The 16,984-nt window shown below is 50.7% G+C and overlaps 1 protein-coding gene across 1 annotated transcript in view; it reads left to right on the forward strand.

The window, feature by feature from the left end:
* Nucleotides 1–5,808: 5,808 nt before the first annotated feature.
* RASSF8 (Ras association domain family member 8) overlaps nt 5,809–16,984 on the forward strand; it is a 436,900-nt gene continuing 425,724 nt past the window's right edge. The window contains 1 exon segment of the mRNA XM_029600163.1: nt 5,809–6,215. The gene's annotated coding sequence lies outside the window, so the exon portion shown is untranslated.

The following is a 16,984-nucleotide window of genomic DNA, read 5'->3' on the forward strand; positions in this document are numbered from 1 at the left end:
AAAAGCTGTTGCATCCGCGGCTGCCCTTTTCTTCTTCCCGCCCCCCCCCTGACCCGGAACAGGAAGTGATGCGCGGGAAGCAGTGGCGTAGCCACGGGTGGGCAGGTGCCCACCCAACTTAGACCCAGGCCCACCCAACTGGCACCGGAACTGCAAGGCTGTCGCGGGATCCCATCCCCGCGACAGCGAACAAGAGAACCCACGCCTCGCGCGCCATCACGACACACATGGGGAAGCGCTGCTGCGGCCGTATGGCCAACCGGTCTTCCTGTTGGGGGGGGGGGGGGAGCGGAAGCACCGCGCGCAGCTTCCGCTTCCTCCCCCCAATGCAGGAAGATCAGCTGCCTCTCCTGCTGCCACCCGTTCTGCTATCTTCGGACCAAACGGCCTGCCGAACTTCCTGTTTGGGGGAGCGGAAGCGCCGCGCACAGCTTCCGCTTTCTCCCCCAAAGCAGGAAGATCAGCTGCCTCTCCTGCTATCTTCGGGCGTCGGGCCGTACTGCCCGCCGATCTTCCTGCTTGGGGGGGGGGGGGGGGGGGAGGAAGCGGACGTTGTGCGCTGCGCTCCCGCTCCCCCCCCCCCCCCCGACAGGAAGTTCGGTGGGCAGTACGGCCCGACGCCCGAAGATAGCAGGAGGCCGGTGGCAGCAGGAGAGGCAGCTGATCTTCCTGCTCTGGGGGAGAAAGTGGAAGCTGTGCACGTGCTTGAATGTGTATGTGTGGATGAGAATGGGAGTGTGTGTGGGTGAAAACTGGAGCCTGGGTGTGTATGTGGGTGAGAATGGAAGCTTGAATATGTGGGTGAATGGGAGCTCGAATGTGTGAATGTGTGGTTGAGAATGGGAGCCTGGGTTTGTGGGTGGGTGAGAATGGGAGCTTGAATGTGTGTATATAAGGGTGAGAATGAGAGCCTGGGTTTGTGTGGGTGGGTGAGAATGGGTGCTTGAATGTGTGTATGTGTGGGTGAGAATAGGACCTTAAATGTGTATATGTATGGATGAGAATGGGAGCTTGAATATGTGTGGGTGAGACTGGGAGCATGGGTTTGTGGGTGAGAATGGGAGTCTGGGTTTATGTGTGTGGGTGAGAATGGGTGCCTGGATGTGCGTCTGTGTGTGCATAAGAATATAAGCCTGGGGAGGGGTGAGAAAGTGAGAACTTGTATGTGTGTCTGCAGAGAATGTGAGCTTGTGGTGGGGGGGGGGAGAGCATATGAGAGTGAGAGCTTGAGTGTGTGAGAGGGAGTCTGTGAGAGAAAGTGTGTGTGTGTGTGTGTGTGTGTGTGTGTGTGTGTGTGTGTGTGTGTGTGTGTGGAAGGGAAGAAGACAGTAATAGAAGAAAGACACTGAAAAGGAATTAGGAAATGAGCTATAAGGGAAAAAATGGGAAAAAGAGACCAGGACCAACTGATTAGAAAAATACAAAGATCAGACAACAAAGGTAAAAATATATATCTATATTTTGAGATGTTAGCAATTTAAATATAAGCAACACAACCGCTCTCTCAAAATTTATGGACAGGTAGGAGCCGTGTATAAAATCATAATAATAAGAAGGCTAAAGTACCACAAATCACCGTGAATTATGTTTGTATCATTAAGTAAACCTCATACTTAGGCGTAGATGTGAATGCTATGCTGCATAATTTGGCATTATTTATCAGTAAAAAAACAACTAGTAGACCTGCATGCCTACAGTCCACCCATGTTAACCTTGTGCCTACCCAAAAAATCAATTCTGGCTACGCCACTGGCGGGAAGGAGAAAGAGCCGTGCCGCATGACAAAAATAGCGGCGACAGCAGCATCGGCCCCTGAGCAATTGAAGCAGCCGGTAATCGGGAAAGGAGTCAGCAGCACGAGCCTCCTGCGGCCGATGGGATTCTTCCTTCTTGGCCTGTGGGGGCTGGAGGAGGCTGCGGCAGCTACCATTTGTTCTCGGGGGGGGGGGGGGGGAGTGAGTGAGAGAAACAGAGAGAAGCAGCCAGCTAGCCTGTGTGTGATTGAGAGCAGTGGCGTAACCACGGGTGGGCCTGGGTGGGCAGCTGCCCACCCAATTTAGACCCAGGCCCACCCAACTGACACCAGAACTGCAAGGCTGTCGCGGGATCCCATCCCCGCGACAGTGAAGAGGAGAACCCATGCTTGGCACGCCATCACGGCACACGTGGGGAAGCGGTCCTACAACCATATGGCCGACCGATCTTCCTGTTTGCGGGGGGAGCGGAAGCGCCGCGCACAGTTTCCACTTCCTCCCCCCAAAGCAGGAAGATCAGCTGGCCTCTCCTGCTATCTTCGGGCCGTATGGCCGACCGATCTTCCTGTTGGGGGGGGGGGGGGAGAAGAGCGGAAGCGCCGCGCACAGCTTCCGCTCCCCCCCCCCCCCCCCCCCAACAGGAAGATCGGTCAGCCGTCTGGCTCGAAGATAGCAGGAGGCCAGTGGCAGCAGGAGAGGCAGCTGATCTTCCTGCTCTGGGGGGAGGAAGCGGAAACTGTGCGCGGCGCTTCCGCTCTCCTCCCCCCCCCCCCAAACAGGAAGATCGGTCGGCCATACGGCCCGAAGATAGCAGGAGGCAAGTGGCAGCAGGAGAGGCCAGCTGATCTTCCTGCTCTGGGGGGAGGAAGCGGAAACTGTGCACAGGCTTGAATGTGTATGTGAGGATGAGAATGGGAGCCTTGTGTGTGTGTGTGTGGGTGAAAATCGGACCCTGGGTGTGTATGGGAGTGCAAATGGAGTCTTGAATGTGTGTGGGTGATAATGGAAGCTTGAATATGTGGGTGAGGATGGAAGCTTGAATATGTGGGTGAGGTTGGAAGCTTGAATATGTGTATATATGGGTGAGGATGGAAGCTTGAATGTGTGTATATATGGGTGAGAATGGGAGCCTGGGTTTGTGTGTGTGGGTGAGAATGGAAGCTTGAATATGTGGGTGAGGATGGAAGCTTGAATGTGTATATATATGGGTGAGAATGGGAGCCTGGGTTTGTGTGTGTGGGTGAGAATGGAAGCTTGAATATGTGGGTAAGAATGGGTGCTTGAAAGTGTGTATGTGTGGGTGAGAATGGGACCTTAAATGTATGTATGTGTGGATGAGAATGGGTGCCTGGATGTGTGTCTGTGTGTGCATAAGAATATAAGCCTGGGGAGGGGTGAGAAAGTGAGAGCTTGTATATGTGTCTGCAGAGAATGTGAGCTTGGGGGGGGGGAGAGCATATGAGAGTGAGAGCCTGAGTGTGTGAGGGAGTCTGTGAGAGAAAGCATTTATGTATATATGTGTGTGTGTGTGGAAGGGAAGAAGACAGTAGTAGAAAAGACACTGAAGAGGAATTAGGAAATGAGCTATAAGGGAAAAAATGGGAAAGAGAGACCAGGACCAACTGATTAGAAAAATACAAAGATCAGACAACAAAGGTAAAAAAAAAATAAAAAAATATATATATATATATAGAGAGAGAGAGAGAGAGAGAGAGAGAGATGTTAGCAATTTAAATATGTCATCTTTGGGAATGTGCATTCTTATATTTTTGTATTTTGCTCTTTCTTAAGTATTCCACTGTTCAGACATTTTAGTTTCTCAGGCTTTCTATTTTGGCTTTATCTACATGTTTCTGTTTCTAATTTATAGTCTCTTATTTCTATATTAGGTAAGGGTCGGTCTCAGTTTTGCCTGTTTGTGACAGAAATGAGTATTTCTAGCATATAGTTTCTCTGTAGTAGTAGTCCAGCCTGTTCTGTTATTCCCGTAGGTGATGTATTAATGTTCTAGGGCCTGGTGTAGTATTTGCATTACTGCTTTTTCATAAGGTTGCTGTTTGAATCCTGAGAGTCAGTGCTGTGATTGTTTGGCAAGGTTCCAGATGCCTCTTTCTTTGCAAGAGTTTGTTACTTCACAAAATAGCAGTGGAGGGTTATTTTTTGCTGAGATTACACCAGAATTTGAATTTTTTTTTTCATGTTACTTGTAATGTGAATTGACCTAGCTCTGCGCTGCACCTGTTCTGATGATTAATTATATTTTATTGTATTTATGAAGATTTCTGGGTTTCTGCAAAGATGGTTCATGAAAGAATACATTAATTTTTGTTTTATTATTTGATTGGATTTGATTGTTTTCTATACTTGAAATAATTGAAGTAAATTATTTTAAAGTTTCATACATGACACATAATGACTGTTGCAAACTACTTAGAAAGCCATTCTAGGGTGCAGTATATGGCATTATTTATCAGTAAGAAAACAACTAGTAGACCTGCATGCCTTGTGCCCACCTATGTTAACCTTGTGCCCACCCAAAAAATCAATTCTGGCTACGCCACTGATTGAGAGCCTGTGTGTAAGTGAGAGAATGTATTTGATCGAGAGCATGTGTGTGTGATTGAGAGAAACTGGTCAGAGAGCTGATGTATGTGTATATGTGAGAGACAATGAAAGTGACTGCTCAGAGAGATGACTGATGTGTGAGAGTGTGACAGTCAGGGATGTGACTGATGTGTGTGTGTGTGTGTGAAAGAGAGAAAAAGCATGGAAGTGAGAACTCTGGGTATGTGTGTGAGAAAGAGAAAGTGATTATGGGAATGAGAAGCCTGTGCATGTGGAGAGAACAAGCATGGGAGTGAGAGACTGGTGAGTGTGTGTGAGAAAGAGAAAGTGGTTATGAGAGTGAGAAGCCCATATATGTAAGTGGAACACGGGCGTGGGAAGCCTGTGTGTGTATGGCATGAGAGAAACTGTTCAGGAAGGTGACTGGTGTGTTTGTCAAAGACTGTTTGGGAGGTGATTGGTGTGTGAGAGACAGAAACTGGTCATGGGAGCATGACTGATATGGTGTGTGTGTGAGAGACATGGGCCCTAAGGAAGAGGACCATGAGTATAGAGCTTAGCCACTACTGCTGCTTCTGGTGTGTACTACAGCCTGCATGGAAGAGGAGTAAGAGAGCTGCTGGAGGGGGTAAGTAAAGATAGCTTTTTAAGTTTATTTTTCTTGATTGACTGCCATTTTAATTATTTAATATTATGTGATGTGTCTGCTTTTTTTGTTTGAGCAACAAGTATAGCTTTGGTTTATGTTTATTTTATTTATGTTTATTTATTTATTTATAAAAGAGTTTCTATACCGTCGATAAGACAAATCATCTCAATGGTTTACATGGCATAAAAATGTCAAATAAGTGTTCTGTTATAAATACAGACTTCGTTATTTTCATTAATGCACAATGTAAGTTAATTGTGTGTGGAGGCGGGGGGGGGGGGGGGGCGGCATAGCTGACGTTTCACCTAGGGCACCTAATACCCTTGAACCGGCCCTGTTCATAGGGAATGTATACCCCTACTTGTAAGAAGTACTAGCAAACTTTGCCACTAGATAAGCATATATGAAAACTGTCACTAATTATTTTACTCCTTTTAATAGGCAGCTTTATCAGCTAAAGTCGTCTTGCTTTAGGACTAGTTTACCCAGACTAATATTTGCAATCCATCCACTATTTCTAACCAAATCTACGATGTTTGTAATGCCTACAGTAGAAAAAACAATAAGCTGCTGCTAGGACAATTTATTACATCACACGACTAAAGTCAGCACATGTTATTGAAAGTTACTTCAGAAATCAAGTTGTAGCTGCGGCCGAACTTTATTCCCTGCTCCCAGAGTGATGCTAAGGCTGGCTGTCCCCTTCTCACCCGGCCAGATCCTCTGTTTGCTCCTTTAAGAGCTCCCATAATGCATGTGTGTCCCAAATCTGCTACAATATATCTTTGCTGTTGAAGAGGGGGAGGGGACAGAGAGGATTGAAGTAGAGCAGAAGAGGCTGGCAGGGGGGCGGTATCAGAAGAGGGAGGAGCGCGCAAGTCAGCCTCCAGCACAATCCAGCCCAGCCGCAGACCAGCTTTGCTGCATCCACCCATCGCACAGCTCCTCCATCCAGCCCTCGCCCCCCTCCTTTTTTCACCCCTGTGGCTTTTCAGAGGAACTTTTCTCGTTTCTTTTCTAGTCGCCTTCCACTTTTCTTTACTCTGCGTGAAATCTTTTTTCCTTCACTCACCCCTTGCCCTTGGGGGTTGGCTGAAGCGATCGGAGGAGGAATTTAAGGTGCTGTTTTCCCAGCGGAGAGTGGTTTACGGTCCGGGGGCTGGATTGACTTCCTCTTCAGCCCAGTAAACTGCGGCAAGACGTCCTCTGGACTTTTTCTCGCCAGGAAAGATCAGAGTTGCGGAAGAGTAAGTAAAACAAAGAGCCACTCGGTCCATTTTGAAAGACACGGGGTGTCTGTTTACCTTCCAGTTTTTTTGCGTTGCATTTTTGTCTGGTTTCCTTAAAGCGCAAGAGGATTCGGGGGAAGAGAGTTGGGGGCAGCTTAGGCAGAGCAGACCTCCTCCGTCAAATGCGTGCCCTCCCAGCATCTCCAAGGCTGTCTTAAGTGCTCGCTTTTCAAAGCGCACTGATTTGTTTTCCAGACACCGATGACTGTTTTGTGTTAAACTTTTTACTCCTTTTTTTTGTAAGCACTTCTCCTTCCTCTGGAAGAGAAAACGGCTCAAGGGAATTATTTTACGCTGCGGGAGTGATCTGCAGGAGCAATGTAAAGGATGAGTAGATGGTGATTAATCGGATGACTGGTGAATAGGGTCATCGGTACTGGGCGGCTAAAGACGCCTCAGCCCTTCTATCCCCCCTCTCCTTCTCCAGTATAGAGCACGTAGCATTTCTACAGATCTGAGGATAACATGATGTGATGACGGAGCATACAAAAAGTGGATCGATAGGGAAAATCAGTCAACTTTTCAGGGGAAGAGGAGGGATCTGGTTGCTCGGTGTGTGCGGGAGCGGACAGTCCAGCCTGTGGTTGCGAAAGAGACCTTACACTCCCGGAACTCCAGAGATGCCCAGTTTTACCCTGTTTGTACTGTCTCCTGGTGATACGGATGGGATGATTTCATGTTACTCTCGCAGTGCTACTTTACTTAACACTGCATAAAGACGGCACATTTTGCTTGTTCTCATGGGGAGTGCATTCGGTGGAAAATGCGTGTGTGTTTTGGGAGGTGGAGGGTGGGGGATTAGGTGCCCCTTCCCTATAATCACACCTGTTACTTATTTTGTGCCTTTCACTTTATAGAATACTAGTCTGTAGGAAAAATCGTATGGATCTGATTCCAGTTAGCCTCCATATATAATGGTAGTAAATTATGCTGGAGGTTTTGTAATACTGCATCAGTCAAGCATAATCGCTAGTTCAAATAAAGGAGCAACGCCGACTCCTTCGTGCTTATCTTCATCGACTACATCATAGCTCAAACTCAATTTTGTAATGTGCATGCAATATTCTGCTGCTTTTCTTCTGTTTCTTTCTGTTGCAGCATGTACTTATTGATTTCATTTCTTAAACAGACTTATTCCTGCAACTGATAATGCATATTCTTGTTGCATACGACCTAACAAATGATTGTGCTTGGAATACAATTTAGTGTGTTTATTATTTTATTTTATTTTTAGGAAAAATCGTTATAGGCTGAATTTTATTGGCGAAATTGCCTTGAAAAAGTACAATTTTTAAAATACAGCAGAATGTTACAGATTGTGTTACTTGTCAAGATAAGGAGCAATTGACTAGTTGTGGGTTACCGAGTTATGTGACACATTCATGTGTTTTCTTTATATATATATTTAATGTGTTGGATAGTTTAATGACATTTAAAGTTAGTCCCTAAAAGCACAAATGGAACATAAGCATGAGGTGGTGTTTCACCAGATGATCTGGTGGGTACTGAGTCACCAGTAGTGCTACTTTATTATTATGTATGTACTGTCATTACACAGCACTGTACATAATAAATGTGCAATGTGCCTGCAGTACAAGACTGCTGTGCTGCAGATTCCCACAGGCACAGAATGGAGGAGCTAACTATTTCAGGGCTTTCAAAACCTGGCCTGGTGATCCCACCATCGGTGGAATTCCAGGATATCAACAATGAATATGCACGATATAAATTTGTATACTTTGGAGACCTGGTCTGTGCACATTGATCTCAAGCAGAGTTATTGTGGATATCCTGAAAATCGGACCTGCTGTGGGTTCACCAGGGCAGATCGGGAAGTTCTGTTCAGTATGGATTTGTCATGTCTGTTGCTCCTAATATTTTGCTTATTGATGTTTTGTAATTGTTTTTAGATTGTGTATATAGTGAGGTAATCCGCTGAGAATTGTAGACCAGCATAAAACAAAAATCTTGTTTTAATTCAATAGAGAGCTCTGAGGTGGTAGTCTAAGAGCAGTAATCCCCAGGGCAGGGCTTCCCAAACCTTTCCTATTGATTCCACTGCCAGTCAGGTTTTCAGGATATCCACATTGAATATGCATAAGATAAAGCTGCATATATTGGAGACCCAGTATATGAACATTGTTTCATGTATATTCATTATGGATATCCTGAAACCCCAAATGGCCTTAAGGTCACTAGGACAGGGGTAGGAAGCTATCCTAGGAGTCTGTGGATGTATCCAGACTCATATCCAGATACAGCAGATCATATTCAGAGATAGCTGTAGCAAATGCCTAGGGATCTTCATTTTTATTTTATTTTTCCAGGAAATTTCTCAGTATTATTCTGAAAACACAAAACCCTTAAAATAGGCAAATGGGCATAAATCAGCTGTACTAGTTAGATGCTTCAAAACTACAACCTATATTTTTAATCTTTTCTTTCTGTTTTACTCCTTGGCCTTATTTTCTTTTTATCATATTTCATTTTCATTTTTAGATTTTTATATTCCGTTTTTCGGCACTTCAAAGCGGATTTCTTATGTCACACTTTAAAAAAAAAGAAAAATTGTATTTAAATACATACATACATTTCATCTTGAGATTAATATATTAAGAGCTAATGAGTAGATCTACCTGTTGATAAATCAGTAATTACAATACACATACGCATCAAAGTGGTATGCAATATAGCAATGCTCTGCAGATTCAGTTTTAACAATTATGAAAACATGCAGCTAAAACACAATTAATGTTTTGTACATTCTGATCTTAAAACATGTATCTGTTCCCTGAGTCCAACCTTGTGCTGTTTAGTTATACTTTACATGCCTCAGTACTTGGGGCTCTGGATGATGACTAGCACAACAGTGCCTTTATTCATATGATGGAGATAAGAAGAGGATAATTAAGGGGAACATTTATAAACTTCAAACACTAATGTCCCCTCAGGAATCAAATAAAAATCAGAACAGAAATGGGAACCATATTGATTTTGTTTAACTACCAAGTGAATTGTTTACAGTGTTTTAGGTAGTACTGTTGCTTTAAATTTTAAATTCAGGAAGCACTTAAAAATCCTCTTAACTCTTCCTAATACATAGGAACATTGTTGATGAAAAGGAAAATAGCTTATATATTAGATCATAATTTATCATAGCAGCTAGAAATATTTGCAAAGGTAACAATTCTCACTCTTTTTAAAGAAATGTTTTGATAAAACTATTTCTGGCATTAAACACATCAGCATTGAAGACACAGCATAAGGTTTTTGGGCCCATTCAGTCTGCCTGTGACCCCTCTCTACTGCAGTCTCATAGCTCCTTCCTTGCTTTCTGACCATGAAGAACCTGCTCTGCCTCTCTCAGATCTTTTGAATTCTAATACTCTTTGCTTCACTGTATTCTTTAAGAATCTTTTACATGCATTTGTTTGAGGTGACTATGGCATGCAAAAAATATTTAGAAACTTTGGTGCTGTTAAAATTTTAAGGAGCCAGTGAATCTCATTATCCTTTTTTGCTGTTTTTAGTTTTTCCTATTTTATTTTTGCTCTTTTTGCCTTTCTTTGATTTTCCATTCGCCCTTCCTTTTTCTCCCCTCCAGCCTCTTTCCCTCTCTTCCCTCCAGTGTCTCCCCCCTTCCTACAAGCCTCACTGCCCCTTCTGTCTCCTTCCCTATTCTCAAGCATTATTCTTTCTCCCTTTCTTTTCCCTTCCTCTTTCTCCAGCCCTGTGCAGTCTTTCTTTCTCCTTCTTTCCTTACATGTAACCTCTTTCCTCTTGCACACCTTCAGCCCATAATATGGGCATCCAGGACCACACTCGCTCACCACCACCCTTTCACATACCAATAATAACAATAAACAAACAGTTTGGGTAAAATAAGGCCACAGCTTTATTAACATAAAGGCCTGAGCCCGGGAAAATTAACCGTTAACAACACACAGTTTCAGCTTCCAGCCCCCCGACCATCCGCCACTCCCCGGCAGGATAGCCAATGCCAGCCACCCGGCTCGATGTCCCCGCCTCTCACACCGGGTGTAAACTCCCGCCACCTGCCTGCAAGGAGCTAACCCGGGTGGACTCCCGCCGCCAACCTGCAAGGAGTCGGGCCCGGAGTCTCCCGCCACTTTCCAGCAAGGAGCCCCCATCACCGACAACAGCCCCAGTTGTCAACCGCCGTCCACTTCCAGCTGAAACCCCTTTAAACTAACAATACCATCAACTATTATGGCTCGGGCCATCCGCCACAGACACGGGCATACCATGCCCCGTGACCCCCCAAAGATGCGGCCTCACTCTACCGAGGAAACAAATCCTCGAGGACCTCCTGAATGGAATTCAGGAAGATATCCATCCCCAGGAATGAGAGATGGACCCCGTCCTTCCCAAACAACCCTGTGACCTTTCCCCATGACTATTCATGCCGAATGTGGCACCCGCCTAATCGCGCCAACCAGGACCCAATTTGTTGATTGGCCTTGGAACGACTCCTGCGCCAAATAACCTGTTCCCATTCAGCAGGCCGCACGATGATATCCGACCAACACAACACTGTGGTCGGCAGCAATATCGACATGGTCATCAGGTCCTTGCGGATGATGCCGATGAACTGCTTCCCCGTCATCTTGCCCCAATCATTACCACCCAAATGGACCACGAGGGCGCGCGGCGGACCCAGCCGCTCACGCTCCCTCCGCACACACGGTATCAGCTCGTCCCAGCCCATGCCCCTCCGCCCCAACCAATACACCCGCACCCCTCTGCTGGTCAAATCCAAGTGAGGCCCGTAAGGTCGTCCGCAGGCATGCCTGTGCGCCCAAAAGGTATAGGAATGCCCGATTATCCATACGGACTGCCCCTCAGTCGCCGCACCTGCAAAGAAACAAGCGTTAGCGGCCTGTTAACAACGCCCCCCGCCCGTGACTGATATAGCCCTGATACGCTTGCGACCGCCACCGTCCAATCCTCTGAATTACCCCCTCTGCCAAACCCGCGTTAGCCGCCGACGTTGCCGCCCCAATCCGAAAGGAGTGCGTCCCAAAACAGCGTGCATCCAGTCCCACCGCAATCAAAGCCCGTCGCAGCAGCGCATTGAATTGGTACTTAGTGAGCGGACGGAGATCCCTGTGCACCAAAAAAGCCGTTGGCCCCGGAGGCCGCTCCTGGCAGTACCGCGCCGCATTACCCACCGGGCAGGTCTGCAACCCCTGCACTGCCCCAAGTATCACTGCCATCCCCCCACCCCGCTGATCCGTTTTAGACCGGGGGATACGGATCACCACAGATCTGCTCGTCACCACCACATGTCGCGCCAAGAGCCCCGAGCAATCCTCGCTCCAGGCCGATCTAGCTACCAATTCACTAATCCGAAATGTGCCGAAAAAAGCGAAAACGAACGCCACCTGAAACAACACCGTTTCGTAGGGGGACGAACACAGCCCCGGCAGTACATCCCACAATCTCAAGAGGACGTCGTGCGTAATCGGCAGACGCCTGTCCGGCCGCTGGCCTACCGTCCGTGACCAACCGGCTAACATGCGCCGGACCACGAAGCGCCCCGAGGGAAAGCCCCACCCATGCGCCCGCATGAAAAAGGAGAAACCTGCCAACTGCCTCCCAACCGCTGCCTGGGAAAACCCTCCCGTCTTTGCCCATTCTACGAAACGCACCAACGCCACGTCCGACACCGGGCCCCCCAACCATCTCCGCGCTGACAGAAACGCCACCACCTTCCTGGCACCCCCCACATAACCTGACCATGTAGAAGGGGCTAATGAGGCTCGCAGCATGTCCCACGCCTCGGGGCACCGAACCTCCAAAGGGAAGACGGCACTGCAGCTCCGCAGGGATCCGCCTCCGGTGCGAGCTCTCGAAACAACTCCCACTTGAAACGAGAGAGAGAGTCAGCCACGCTGTTGTCTACGCCCGGTACGTGCCGAGCCCAAATGGTCACATTTAACATCATGCAATGCAGAATCAATTCCCTCAACAATTCTGACACCAGCAAGCACTGTGCCGCCCTCTTGTTAATGACCTCCACGACCCCCCGGTTATCGCACCAGAACACTACCCGCGTACCCTGCAGACGCTCTCCCCATACGTGCAAAGCCACCACTATGGGGAACAGTTCCAAAAATGTAATGTTCTTCGTGACCCCGGACGAGACCCACTCCTCCGGCCACCCCGCCGCACACCACGAACCCTGAAAATAGGCTCCAAATCCTGCCGAACCAGCCGCGTCCGTCCACAGATCCAAATCGTGATTGGACAAGGGGCTTGACTGCCAGAAGGCCTCTCCGTTAAATGCCACCAAGAAACTGTCCCAGATGTGCAAGTCCGCACGCAGCGGCGCCGTGATGCGAATCCAATGATGCCGCCTGCGCACTCCGGACATGGCGTGCGACAAGCGCCGCAAGAATACCCTTCCCATCGGAATCACCCGACAGGCAAAGTTGAGGCTCCCTACCAGCGATTGCACTTCCACCAGAGACAGCTTAGCCCGAGACAATGCGTCGCGCACCAACCCGCGCAACCGTTCCACCTTGTCCACAGGTAGGCGCGACACCATGGCCTCAGAATCCAATTCGATCCCCAGGAAAACCAACTTGGTCGTCGGCCCCTCCGTCTTTTCCCCTAATAACGGAATGCCAAACTCCGCCGCAACCCTCTGGAAGCAACCTAACCCCTGCAGACAATCACTCGACGAAGCCCGGCCAACGAACAGAAAATCGTCCAGATACTGTACCACGTCCCGAGAGCCCCATCACCGCTCCACCACCCAGTGGAGGAAGGTACTGAAGGCCTCAAAATAGGCACACGCTATCTAGCAACCCATGGGCATGCACTTGTCAAAATAAAACGCCTCCTGGAAGCGAAATCCCAACAGATGAAAGCACTCGGGGTGAACTGGCAACAACCGGAACGCCGCCTCGATATCTGCCTTGGCCATCAAGGCCCCCCGCCCGCAACGCCGCACTACCCTCACCGCGGAGTCGAAAGAGGCGTACCGCACCGCGCACAGCTCATTAGGAATCCCATCATTCACCGACTCACCCTCCGGAAACGAGAGATTGTGTATCAGCCAAAATTTACCCGCCTCCCGCTTCAGGATCACCGCCAGCGGCGAGAGCACCAAATTAGGAAACGGGGAAACCTCGAACGGACCCGCGATCCGGTCGAGCGCAATCTCCGCCCGCAACTTGTCACGCACCACCGCCACCATCCGCCGCACCGAAGGACAATTGGCTCCCCCAGCACCCTCCTCCGAACACGGAATCCGAAACCCCACCGCAAAACCCTGCCTCAGCAACTCCGCTGCCCGCTTCACCGGGTAAACCTGCAGCCATGGAAGCATAGCCCCAATGCTAACAGGCGTGGTGGCCAGCCGCAGCCACCTACTTGACGGGACCCTTGACGGCAGGGGCAGCCCCAGGTCCCTCCGCCGACCGCTTGCTACAGCGCACTGCGGGGTGTCCTGCTCCACACAGCGAACAGGCGTGTCTAAACTTGCAGTCGGGGAAGATGCACGAGGCGCGGTTAAATCGCCAACAGACGTCACTACGTCCCGCTCCCACCTTGGCTGTACCCCCCCGCAGGCAACTCCTTCCGAAATGGCCGCGCCGCCCCTAACCCGGAGGCCCCAGCCGACACCTTGGCCGCCATCTGTGTCAGCCACAACCCCACGTCCTGTGAACCCCAAGACATGAATTTGTTTTCCTCCATCCGGTCCCGAAAACGCTCGTCGTAGTTAAGCCACGACCAGCCTTCGTAGGTCTTACTTGCCGCCAGAATCGCGTCCGCATAGGCTAATAAGGGTCCGTACTGAGTCGGATCCCTATGGCCTACCACGCTCGCCAAACGCAGGAACGCCCGCATCCAGTTATGTATAGTGCGTGCCACCTTCTGCTGTCCCCTCACACCCCGCTCACCTTTCGCCCGCTTCTTTTTCCCTTTCCGCCGCCCCCTGCGCCCCTCCAGCAACTGGAAAATATCTATAAACTGTCGCCGCCGAATCCTTCTGCGCAAGGAGCGCGGCACCTCCTCCCACAACTCAGTGAGGGCCACCAAGGCCGGGGCCCCGCGAGCCGCAGCCAGTCCTCCCGCCCCGCCCTTCGCCGATGCCGACGAGGTGGAAGAAGAGGTCGACGATGAAGAGGACGAGGACGAATCCGAAGAACTAACCCTGGCCCGCTTCTTGCCCTTCCGGGACTTGCCCCGCCTACCGCCCCTCTTCCTAGCCCCGTTCGCCTCCGCGTCCTTCCCCTGCGTATTACCAGAACCCCAGCCGCCTCCGCCCCGACCCCCTCCGCCCCAAGAACCGCACCACCCGCCCCCGCCACCTCCCCTACTTCCGGCCTGGGGAATATGACATACTCACCTGAGGGCTGCGGGTCTTCTGTCACCGCCCTCGCTTCCCGTCCCGGCGTCAACCGCCCCGTCCGACCGCTCTCCAGCGCCATGTTCCTCCACGCCTCGTGTCCGGACGTACCCGGTTCCACGTGGTCCTCATCCTCCCCGGCAGCCTGCAAGGAGACCACAGCAGGCGACGGTGAAGACGCCCAATCGGCCCCAAAGCCCCACTCCATTCGCCGCCCCCGCCATAAACCCCCCCAACCCTCTCTGGCAACTCGACCTCCTCAAGCTCCTCCCAAGCCCCCCCCTCCCGACCCCCCCTGCCATTCTGGCCACCCATGGTCACCAAGTCCCGATCCTCTGTGCCACGGCCTACCCCACGGAGCCAAACCTTCGGCCCCCGGGCTGCCCGACCACCTGCCGCCCCCTGCCGCGGCCCCTAGGCACGCCCCTCCCCCCGCCCGGCACCCCTGCGCCAGCCACCCCTCTACTCGCCGCCCTCAGCTCCCGCACCCCCCGCCCGCGGCCCACTCCTCCGACAGGCATCACCCCCGTGAAGGAAGCAGGAAGCTCGCGACCTGCACCCTGCAGAGGTCCTGCCCCCCCCATCCAGGAGCCGATCCCCGACCCCGTGGCCCCAACCAGGGCTCCTCCCCCCTATCGACCCGCTGAACCCCTGCAGGCCCCCCCTCCGAACCAGCCCGGCTCCCCCCGCGCTCCTGCGGGCCCCTCCAGCCGGTCCCCCTACGCTCCCACGGCCCGCGGACCCCAACGGACCCTGCTCCTCCCTTCCAGCTCCCCTGCTGCGCCCCAGCGTCCGGGACCGAGGAACCCTCGCCCCCCGCCCCCTAGGCAGCCCGCGCAGCGCAGCGGGAACTCCGAGCCCCGACGGCGCCTCCCCGCCCCCTACGAGCCCCTCCGGAGTCTCCTCCGCCGCTCCCCCTCCACCCCCAAGATCGCCGTCCCAACTCACCCGCTCCAGAACCGCCAAGCTGCGCCGCAGGACCGCCAGGCCGCTCCTCTCGTCCACGAGGTCCTCGAGCTCCGCCTCCGCACCCCCGGGGACCCACGCCGCCTCCTCCAACTCAGTCACCGGGAGAGCCTCCCTCGCGCGATCCGCGGCCGCCATCCCGACACCACCAGCACAAAACCGCCGCTCCAGCCCAGAGACGCCGCCACCCAACCGTGAAACCGCCGCTCGCTGCTGCTCTCGCGTTCCCCCAGGACACCTCCTCCCCGCGCACGTGCGACCCCCGCCGACCTCCCCGGGCAGTCCGTTGCCTAGCAACGCGCCCTCGGCGTCCAATCGCCGCCCGCGGCCCGGCGTCCTCTCTCTCTTCAGCCCCTCCCTTCCTTGCTGCCCTCGCGCCGACCTCCCGGCCTGCTCCCCCTTCTCCTCCCCCCCCCGCCGAGACCCGGCCCTATCCCGCGGTGGGCCTGGGCCCACATTATTCTGCCCGATTATCCTGCCGATACGGGGATCCGGGCAGGCTTCCAGTAACACCGGTCGGATCTGGGCAGGCTGTGATAACAGCTCCATTTGAGTTTGAGGCCACACTGAAGGCAGGTGTCGGCTGTCAAATTTTAGACTCCTGAGCAACCTGCTGGCTTTCATCTTTGTATCGCCTTGACTGTGAAGAAATATGTCCTTTAGTTACTCTAAATTTAGCCTTTTCCAACCTCATATCATGATTTCTTGGTGTAGAGCCACTCTTCCATTGCAGAATGCTTTTCTCTTTTGTTGGTGTTATTTATGCTCTCTTCTCCAGAGTGTGTATATTTAGGTTCTTAAATCTCACCTTATAGACTTTACAATGCAGACTGTGCACCATCTTAGTAGCAGTTTTTGGGATTGTGTGACCCTCCAAAAGTGGATGCAGTGCTCCAATGAAGATAAGATCTTACTAGTGATTTTTACAGAGTTAATGTCATCTTGTTTTTTTTCTGCTGCATTTACCTCTCTTTGAACCCTAACATTCCATCTGCTTTCCAACTGTCTAATTTTATTTGATCATCTGGTATGATTGCCATTTGATTCTTTTCTAGTTTGAGGAACTGACAACAAATCACCAATCACATCGTGTATCCCTGGGTATCTCTGTCCAAATGCAGAACTCTGCACTTTTTGCATTAAATCTTATCTGCCACCCATAATTTTGACCACTCATCAAGCTTTTGGAAATGTTTCTTATTTTTTTAATCCCCCAAAATACCAAGCTGCATCAGACCTTAGTGTCACTATACAATAGTATGCTTTTCCTTCTAGCTATTTGCTGTGTCACTTATGAAGGCATTGAATAGAATTTTATTTATTTATTTAAGGTTTTTCTTGACCGACATTCATCAAGAGACATCATACCGGTTTACATATA

The sequence above is a fragment of the Rhinatrema bivittatum genome, chromosome 4 (assembly GCF_901001135.1).
Source record: "Rhinatrema bivittatum chromosome 4, aRhiBiv1.1, whole genome shotgun sequence".
Classification (NCBI taxonomy): domain Eukaryota; kingdom Metazoa; phylum Chordata; class Amphibia; order Gymnophiona; family Rhinatrematidae; genus Rhinatrema; species Rhinatrema bivittatum.